We start from the raw sequence: 10,517 nt of genomic DNA on the forward strand, positions 1-10,517 counted from the left end.
CTGGCTCCAGAGCAGAGCTGCTCCAGCCCTCCCAGCATCTCTGGGGCCTCCCCTGGACTTTACCCAGGAGCTTGTCCCTCTTTCTCCACCCCCACCCCCCCTTCTTCTTTCTTTTGCATTCTTTTTTTGTCATTTTCCAGCTTCCTTGTGTCTCTTTACTGGAGAGTCTCATTTGTGCAGTTAACTGTGAATCTTAGCTCTGCTTCTTGCAGCCTCTTCCACCCTTCCAGTTGTATATCAAAATAATGACATGTGTAAAAATGCAAACAGTGGGAATATCAAATCCTTTGTTGTGTGGAACACTGATATTAATATTTAACTAAAACCCTGCATAGTTAAAATGGCAGCTGCAATGGAGTTTTGAAGGACTTTTGTGGTAGCACGACATGTCCACTAAGAATTTCATGGTGTTGCACAGCACATGGCATTGATTTCTCCTACCTTGCTGCCTCTCAATTTACAGCCTATATTTAATTGCTCTTCAACAGAGTTGTCCAACTGAATGATGTTACCAAACGGCTGATTTTAAGGGAAGATGGTGCCTCTCTTCAGCTTAAGGTGTACCTGAAAATCACACCACTGAGAGGAACTCAATGTTCATTTTTCAATGTCCATTCATTTTAAGAAGCAAATCTGTCTGAGGTTGTGTTTGAAATTGCCTGCATATTGAAAGTGATTAGCTTGAATTGCTCAGTTGAAATTGAAATAAAATCAAGCTTGATGGTCAGGGTTCTTTGGGGAAATCAAATAATGGAGTTTTCAAAGTCAGTACTGAAGTAAGAGGACTGAGCCCAACAGAAGCAGGTCCTGACAGCTGTACCTGCTGCTGCATCTGCTGTCTTATGTCCTGCATCTTTCACAAGTTTGCTTATGGAATCAGAATCACAGGAAGGTGAAGGTTGGAAGGGACCTTGAAGATCATCAGGTGCCAACCCCCCTGCTATGAGCAGGGACACCTCCCACCAGCCCAGGCTGCACAAGCCCCATCCAGCCTGCCCTTCAACACTGCCAGGGATGGGGCAGCCACAGCTTCCCTGAGCAACCTGTTCCAGTGCCTTCCTACCCTCATGGGGAAGAATTTCTTCCTAATATCTAACTTAATATCTAAACTTCCTTATTTCTAGAACTAGCTTATTCAGTGCTGTGGATCCGGATGAGATTTGCAAATGAATAAAAATTTGCTGTCCTTTTCCAATCTGTGAATAAAAATTATGTGCAGTCTCCTAAGACATTTTTATTGGATCATAGCTGTGTAATTTGATCAAGACAATTTCAACTAATTTCTCCCTTTCTAAGCAATTTTTCCCCCCAATACTTCTTTATTAAAGAAACATGTTTAGTATCTTCAAAGCAGACCTTAAAATACTGTCCTCATCAAGTTTTAGAATGTTTAAATACAGCTTTTCAACTACTGAAGTTTTCACATCTACCCAGGGAGGTTGTGGCTGCCCCATCCCTGGCAGTGTTGAAGGGCAGGTTGGATGGGGCTTGGAGCAGCCTGGGCTGCTGGGAGGTGTCCCTGCCCATGGCAGGGGGGTTGGAACTAGATGATCTTTAAGCTCCCTTCCAACCCAAACCTGTCTGGGATTCTATGATTCAGACTTTGATTTGCTTTGGTCAGGTTCAAATATGATACAGGGATTGAGCATCTTGATTGGTGCACCTGATGTTCTTCAGTTGCAGTAGCTGTTTTAAATATGGACTGACAGAAAAGAAAAAAAAAAAGCCATTTCTAAAATGTTTCCCTGTGCTTGGTACAACCTTTTTAATTTCTTTTTAGGAAACTAACCTGAAATAAAAACCTCTTTAAAAGCTGTTGAGAGATTTGTTGAATCATAGGAGAATCATCCTGGTTGGAATGGACCTTGAAGATCATCAAGTCCAACCATAACCCAACTCCCCCCACCACAGCCTGATTTAACCTGTTCAGTGTTTCAGTCATGTCCCTCAGCACTGTATCTACATTTCTTTTAAGCACTCCCAGGGATGGTGACTCCACCACCTCCCTGGGCAGCCTGTTCCACTGTCCAACCCCTCTTTGGGCAAAGAAATTCCTTCTAATATCCAGTTTAAACCTCCCCTGGAGCAGCTTCAGGCCATTTCCTCTGGTCCTGTCATTCACTTGGGAGAAGAGCCCAACACCCACCTCCCTACACCCTCCTTCCAGGCAGTTGTAGGGAGCAATGAGGTCTCTCCTCAGCCTCCTCTTCTCCAAATTAAGCAATCCCAGTTCCCTCAGCCTCTCCTTATTCTCCAGACCTTTTGTTGAGCCACATCAGCTCCTGTTGCTCCAGGATCACTTGCAGTTCATGCCCATTTTCTTGACTTCATGAAGAGGAGAAACTGCACAATAGGATGAAACTAACTCTAAAGGGTGCCCAGAATTTGTTTTGTGATTCCAGTTAAATATTCTGGCTGGCTTGGAGTCTAAGGATCATTCCAGAAAAGTTGTTCTCTTGGTTCCATTCCTGTTTTGCTTTGCTGGATACTTTAAAAAGCAGTAATTAGTTCTTGTCAATTTAAATATTTGGTCAGCAAAATACTGCTTCAGCATAGGAAGGTGCAGAATCACAGCTGGTATTCCTTGGCCTTGCTTCTAATTTTGTGTGTTGCTGTGTGGCTAAAAAAGGAAGCTCTAGGAAAAATGACAAGTCAAAGATACTAATTCTTTTCTTCAGAGAAACATTTCTCTGGAATGAGCTGCTGCCCAAATTCCTGCCTTCACCAAGTGTGGGGTGGAAAACTACATGTTTGTTCTACCTCTTTTTGAGGCTCAGTATTAAATCTGAGGTCACTTATGTTTCTCCAGCATTGTTTGGAGGCAAATATTAGGAAAGACATGGAGCTGTTGGAAAGGGTCCAGAGTAGGCCATGGAAATGCTGGGAGGGCTGGAGCAGCTCTGCTCTGGAGCCAGGCTAGGAGAGTTGGGGTGTTCAGCCTGGAGAAGAGAAGGCTCCAGGGAGAGCTGAGAGCAGCTTCCAGGGCCTGAAGGGGCTCCAGGAAAGCTGGGGAGGGAGCAATTGGTGATTCCCCATCCCTGGAAGTGTTCAAAGCCAGGTTGGATGTGGTTTGGAACAACCTGATCCAGTGAAAGATGCCCCTACCTGTGGCAGCAGGGTTGGATCTAGATGATCTTTAAGGTCCCTCCCAACCGAAACCAGTCTGAGATTCTGTGAAAACCGTTTTTGCTTTCAGCTAGATCTGCTCACAGAGAGTGACTGAATCTGGAGGAAGAGGATGTGTTCTTCACTAGCCTGGCAGGTTTATTCTGTGTCACAGTGGCTGTGTACCAGTGCTGTATCCATAACTGTTTCTCTGGCAGTTCCAGAAGTTGCATCAGGTCAACCGAAGAGGCTTGAACCTGATACCAAGTTCTACAGATTATCTGATTTCATGAGGATGTCTGCTTGAGAAAATGAGTTCAAAGTCTCCTTCAGTCTGAGCAATTGAGATTAAGTTAGCTCAGCTTAGCCCTGTCTTCCTCCTCCAGCCCCTGCCCCGCTTGCTCCTGGTGCTGTGTTTAACTAGATCAAGCTCTAAAGCTTCTTGCTGTACACCTTGTTTATTTCTATTTTTATCTTTTTAATCTTTTTAACTTCTATCCTTGAATTACCGACCCAGCAGGAGGCACAGTATTCCAGATGTGGTGGCACTAGTGCCTTGCATAGTAGAGGTACAGTCTGCTCAAACTGTGGTTGTCCTTAGGATCACACCATGGTTGGCCTGAGGATCACACCGTGACCAGGGTCACCATGCTCTCATTTCAGGTGTGCAGTCACAGAGTTGTCAGGGTTGGAAGGGACCTCTGAAGATCATCTAGTCCAACCCTCCTGCTAGAGCAGGGTGACCTACAGCAGATCCCACAGGAACACCTCCAGATGGGTTTGGGATGTCTCCAGAGGAGACTCAGAATCCTCTCTGGGCAGCCTGTTTCAGGCCTCTGTCACCCTCACAGCAAAGAAGTTTTTCCTCATGTTCATCTTGACCCTCCTGTTCTCCAGTTTGTGCCCATTGCCCCTTGTCCTGTCATTGGACACTGCTGAGAAGAAACTGGACCCCACAACCCACCGGCTTTCTGGAGACCATGCATCACAGGACCAGGTGCCCCATCTTCCTGTTGTAGTTTCTTACCTTGTGCCTGGGCACACGACTTCACTTTGTTCATTTTGAAATCTGTTCTTCCATCTGTCAGAAAAGGAACAATCATAGAATCATAGAATGGTTTGGGTTGGAAGGGACCCTAAAGATCACCTAGATCCAAATGCCAAGTCCCTCTGTGCCTGCTCCTGCCCACGCAGGATTAAGGAACATTTTCCATGTGGCTCGGCCATCAGTAGCTGATTTCAGTTAGTGCTGTGATTAATATCCCCTCTGGCAGTGTTGAATGCTTAAAAATCTGCCCTTCCTGGTCAAGACCATGACATGGGTTTTGCCATTTGTGGCAGATCTTGAGCCAAGTGTCCTCAGTGATAGCTCAGGCTACATCACATTCTTGCTGCTCGGGCTTGTTGCAACTGCGTGAAGTTTGTTTCTTGCTTTTTGCTGTTATTAATTTTGATTCTAAATATCTCAAACTTGTGTGACTGGTGATTCATGGGATTTCATTCCTCTCCTACGCAATGTTGGCTTCGTGTCCTCGCACTAGTTACCAGACTCCTGCATTCCCTTGCCTGGTGTAGTGATGGCTGTCCATACTGTGTCCTACTTTCACCAAAAGTGGATTAATTTGTCAAAACTCTTCATCTGGCATGATATGATTAATCAACAACAAGATTTCCCCAAGTTCACCCTCCCTTATGGGTAAGAAAGTCCACTCAATCTTTCTGATCATACAGTAAAGTGGGGCTTACTAGGGGGTTCCTTCTCTTTACCAGATTTATGGATTATGTGGGAAAGGGAGTAGCCAGGTGGATGATTGTATTTGCTAATTACCTGGAATTATTCAGGACAATCAAACCTAAAACCAGCCATAACGTGCTGGGGGGAAACCTGACAGCATTGAAATGCTGTGTTTTAAAAAGAGTGATCAAATTTGTTGTTGCCAATTGCACATCCTACCTATTCAAAGACCAGAGCAGTGAAATTGTCCAAGATGTGGGCAGTTCTCTCCATCTCCAGAAAGGACCAGAAATGCTATGGAGAGAGTGATCAGGGCTGGAATGGGTTCCAGGCAAGGAGATAATCAATAGAAGTCGGACTTTGGGCTTGAAAAACCCACAGCCCATGCAAGGGAAATATGATAGGGGAGTGTACAATCATAAATTAGTGTATAATCATAAATTGTGTAAAGAACAGGCAACCAGTATCATAGTGTGGGCTAAAAACCAAACAGAAGTCCTTACTTTTGCTCAAAGCCTGATGAAATCGTGGCTCTGTTGCCACAAATGTTGTGGAAGTGGCTCTGGCTAGAAGTGACTGGTATTTGATGTGACAAGCTAATGGGAACTGTCCTCCCTGAATGCAGCTGCGTGCTGAGGATGCAGTCTCTGGAGATCCCTCTCCTGCTTTGAAGTGACCATTTGGAGGCAGATCATACCCTGCTTAACCCTTTCCAGAGCACTTGCTGTGCTGGCATCTCTCTGTGACATGTTACAGAGCTGGATGGACCTTTGCTGGCTCTCACCATAATGATTCTTCTAGTCCTAGAAGATAAACCAAGTTTAGATCAGGTAGCTTGAAGCTTCTATCAGCAATATACAGTTGCTGTATTTCACACCAAATTCTTGCTTATGAAATTTAACCTTAGTTTTTTAATCTTGACCTGCACTGGGAGGTTTTTTAGTCAGTGCCATGGACAGTGGCATTGATGCCCCCTTAGCAGTTTGTTGATGACACCAAACTGTGGGATGAGGTGACACCCTGGAGGGGAGGGATCCATCCAGAGGTACCTGGACAGGCTGAGGAGGTGGGGCTGTGCAAACTGCATGAAGTTCAGCAGAGCTAAGTGCAAGGTCCTGCACCTGGATGGGGCAATCCCAGACACAAATACAGGTTGGGTGGATCAAGAACAGCCCTGAGGAGAAGGACCTGGGGGTGATGGTGGATGAGAAGCTCAACATGAGCCAGCACCGTGCGCTGGAGCCCAGAAACCACCCATGTCCTGGGCTGTGTCACCAGCAGGGAGAGGGATTGTCCCCATCCCTGGCAGTGTTGAAGGGCAGGTTGGATAGGGCTCTGAGCAACCTGATCTGGTGGGAGGTGTCCCTACCCATACAGGTCATTTGGATTGGATGATCTTTAAGATCCTTTCCAACCCAAACCATTCTATGGTTCCAGAGCACAGGAAAGAGTCCATTGAGTCCATTTCCTGGGGTATCAAACACCTCATTAGAGAGGTGCTTTCTGCCTTGTGCTCACACCTCTGGCACAGCACTGTCCAGAGCTCTCATTTTGGTTCTTTTCTGTGGATATTGTACTTCCTGTCCCTGCCTCCATGGTCTCCTGCATGTACAGAGTCTCAACTATGCCTGAAGATCTTGATTTAGATGAGACTTTAATAGAAACAGTGACACAAGCCCCAGTGGTAACTGCACATCAGCTCCAGTGGGAAGCAGCCTCCCTCTAGTTTTAAAAAGTAATTCAGCAGAGGTTTAGCTTGTAGCAGAGAAAGACACTATGAATTAGGAAAAAGTCATTTAGGAGAAATACCTCTTCACCTCAAGCAGTTTTGAAGCTGGCCCTGATAATAATAGCATTTTTAAATTTATTGGAGATTGTCCAGAGATTCATCTTTAAACATCACTTGTCTGCCCCTTGTACCAAGGATTGTGCATAAAAAAGAGGATGGTGAGACCCTCCAACTTCCTTCCACAGAGAAGTTTCTTCTCTGAAGGGCTTTCACCCCTCACGCCCATGCTTGGTTTTAATATTCTCTGCTGTTTGCCTCCCCCAGAAGAGCTGAAGTGCAAAAAGCCTGTGAAAATGGTTCATTGTTACTCATCCTGTGTACTGGGCTCCAATCTAGCCTAATGATGTCACTGCCAAAATTAAGCACTACTCTTTTAGCCTCTCTGAGTGAGTATCAGCCTGAGAAACAGATTTTGCCTCAACTGAGTCATCAGGAAAATTCTGATTGCAGAGCCTTTTGTTGGGAATGGGATACAAGGAGAGGACACAGCTGCATCTTTTGATGGGAGCAAAAAATAAATTGGTTTGTCAACTGGACACCTTTGAGAGTCCTGGTTTATTTGGTGTCTGCAGACCAGGTCTTCTGCATTCACCCAAGAATTTAGAGGAGCTGCATTCCCAAAGGTGCTGGATGCAACCTGACATTAGTCTTACAGAAGCAGCTAATTTAAGGTGTGACTTGTTGCAGTGCTTTGTGGTGTACCTGTCAACAAACTGTGGCAGGAATTGGCAGGAGGTGAGTCTCACTTCTCATGGGGAGTGATGGCTGTGATTCACCTTTGGGAAACGTGTTGCTGGAAAAATGTGTGACTGGAAAAAACAGCTGTTGTTTAACTGCCTCAGTTTAGGGTGTTATTCCCTGTGGAGCACAGGCAGGAAGATGCCAACTTTTACAAAAGGAGGAAACCTCTCCAGGTAGAAGTAGTTACTAGCCACAGTTAGAGCTGGTGTCCAAGTCTTTCATCACAGAATCCTCTTTTTAACACAATAGTTTTGGTTCATCTCCAAAGCACCTTTTCTTCCCCTGGTGTCCACTGTCCCACACAACATCCTGGTCTCCAAATTGACAAGACGTGGATTTGACAGAGGGACCACTTGGTGGATCAGGAATTGGTTGGATGGCCACACTCGGAGAGTTGTGGTCAATGGTTCACTGTCCTAGTGGAGGCAAGAAATGAGTGGTGTCCCTCAGGGGTCAGTGTTGGGACAGGTGCTGATCAACATCTTTCTTGGAGACGTGGCCAGTGGGATTGAGTGTCTGCTCAACAGGTTTGCTGACAACACCAAGCTGTGAGGAGCAGCTGACACCCCAGAGGGAAGGGATCCATCCAGAGGGACCTGGACAGGCTGGGGAGAAGGGCCAGTGCCAACCTCATGAAGTTCAACAAGGCCAAGTGCAGGGTCCTGCCCCTGGGTCAGCACAGTGGCTGGAGAAAGCCCAGGCACCAATCCAGGCTGGGGGGAGAGTGGCTGGAGAGCAGCCCTGAGGGACTTGGGGGTGGGAGGAGATGAGAAGCTGGACATGAGCCCCCAGTGAGGACTGGAGCCCAGAGGGGCAATTGTGTCCTGGGCTGCATCACAAGAAGTGTGGCCAGCAGGGCCAGGGAGGGGATTCTGCCCCTCTGCTCTGCTCTGCTGAGACCCCCCTGGAGTGTTGTGTCCAGCTCTGGAGCCCCCAGCACAGGAGAGACATGGAGCTGTTGGAGAGGGGCCAGAGAAGGGCCATAGAAATGATCCAAGAGATCATCTCGTAGAGTTGGGGTGTTCAGCCTGGAGAAGAGGAGGCTCCAGGGAGACCTGAGAGCAGCTTCCAGTGCCTGAAGGGGCTCCAGGAAAGCTGAGGAGAGACTTTTCACCACAGAGGGCAGTGACAGGACAAGGGGTGATGGTTTGAAACTGAAAGAGGGGAGATTTAGGTCAGACATCAGGAATAAATTCTTCCCCATGAGGGCAGGAAGGCACTGGAGGCCCAGGGAGGTTGTGGCTGCCCCCTCCTTAGAGATGTTCAAGGGCAGGTTGGATGAGGCTTGTGCAGCCTGGTCTGCTGGGAGGTGTCCCTGCTCATGCAGGGGGGTTGGAACCTGATGATGTTCCCTTCCAACCCAAACTAACCTATGATTCTATTCCATGATTCTCTTGCCTGTGCAGTGCTTGTATTTGGGAAAAAAAATGTGATAGGAAAGGAAACCTTGCTTCTGGGCAGTAGCTCCCAAGAAATCTCCAATAACTTCAGTGTCTTTAGCCAAATGTTACATTCCTGGGCTGTTTTGGGGTTTTTTGGATGACAGTGAAACAGTGTTTCTGTACGGGTCTGTACTATGGCTTCTAAAGGGATTGCAGCAAACTTAGAATCAGTGCAAAACCTGGAGCAAACTGGAGCCTGAAAGCCAGTCCTTGTGTGGAAGTGTTCTGCCCACATCTGTGCTGTGCAGTCTTGGTGTCATGATCCTTAATTTAAAATACGTTTTTTAAAGATCATACCTTTCATTATTACTAGCTTTGAAAATGATTTTAACCTTTTGGACTCACTGCCTTTTTACTCGTGTTGCTGGATTTGACAGCATCTTTCCTAATGAAATGTTTTGATTATGGGGTATTTCACCAGCCTGTGGAGCTCTCAGAGCCCAGAGGAAGGCAGCTTGAGGAATATTTATTGTTCTTTAGTGCCATGTGGTTCTCATGGTCTTTACACTTAACTGAAGCAGAATAGGTATGGAAGCTCAGACTGAATTAATTTGGCTTTGCTCTTTTCCTGTACAGGCCTGATGTTGCCCTACTTGCAGTATTTAAATCCTAGACCTGTGTACAAATCCATTAATTTTAACCATTGCAGGAACTTTCAGGGAACTTTAGCTGTAATTAAAACCTGCTGCTCTTAATTGAAACTGTGGATTTTATTTATTCTTCTCCCAAGAGTGTTTCTACATTTTTTCCTGTACACCAACCACTGCTGTATTCTCTCCATAGTTTTTATTCCAGCCACTCAACCATCAGGGCAGGTTGACTTTCTGTTTGAATAGTATTTCCTCCAAAAATTAGAGGGGATTTCTAGGAAAGTTGTCATCTCATGACAAGTTGTACATGGTAAACTAGTAGGAACCTTCAGTAAGTAGCTGACTGCTTTTCAGTGCTGTGCTATAAAGGTGACTTCTGAGAGGGACCTGTTCTTTTTTTAATTATGATTCATGGGCTGAGTCATAATTTTTGGATGGCTCCTTGTGTTCCAGGCACTGGAGTGTTCCCAGTCATGGCAGCATCAGGCCATTAAATACAAAGGTATTTAATGACTTTTGACACTGACTTTTGAAGTGCCTGATCTGTGGGCCATTGTAAATTGGAAGATTTGGGACAGGATCACTCTGTGCCCTGTTCCCTTCCTTTTCCCCTGGCTTAGGTCTGTGTGGTTTAATTTACCATTGTTCCATCTTTGGGATTGCTTCATGGAGTGCAAACTGCTTGAAGTTCAGCCAGGCCATGTGCAAGGTCCTGCACCTGGCTTGGGGCATCCCAAGCACAAATACAGGTTGGGAAGAGAATGGATTGAAAACAGCCCTGAGGAGAAGGACCTGGGGGTGATGGTGGATGAGAAGGTCAACGTGAGCTGGAGCCCAGAACCCACCCGTGTCCTGGGCTGTGTCACCAGCAGCGTGAGCAGCAGGGCCAGGGAGGGGATTGTCCCCTCTGCTCTGCTCTGCTGAGACCCCCCTGCAGGGCTGGGAACAGCTCTGGGGTCCCCAGCACAGGGAGGACATGGAGCTGTTGGAGAGAGGCCAGAGGAGGCCCCAGAGATGCTGGGAGGGCTGGAGCAGCTCTGGAGCCAGGCTGGGAGAGTTGGGGTGTTCAGCCTGGAGAAGAGAAGGCTCCAGGGAGACCTGAGAGCAGCTTCCAG

The sequence above is a fragment of the Chaetura pelagica genome, unplaced genomic scaffold (assembly GCF_000747805.2).
Source record: "Chaetura pelagica isolate M959 unplaced genomic scaffold, ChaPel_1.0 scaffold555, whole genome shotgun sequence".
In the NCBI taxonomy this organism is placed as follows: domain Eukaryota; kingdom Metazoa; phylum Chordata; class Aves; order Apodiformes; family Apodidae; genus Chaetura; species Chaetura pelagica.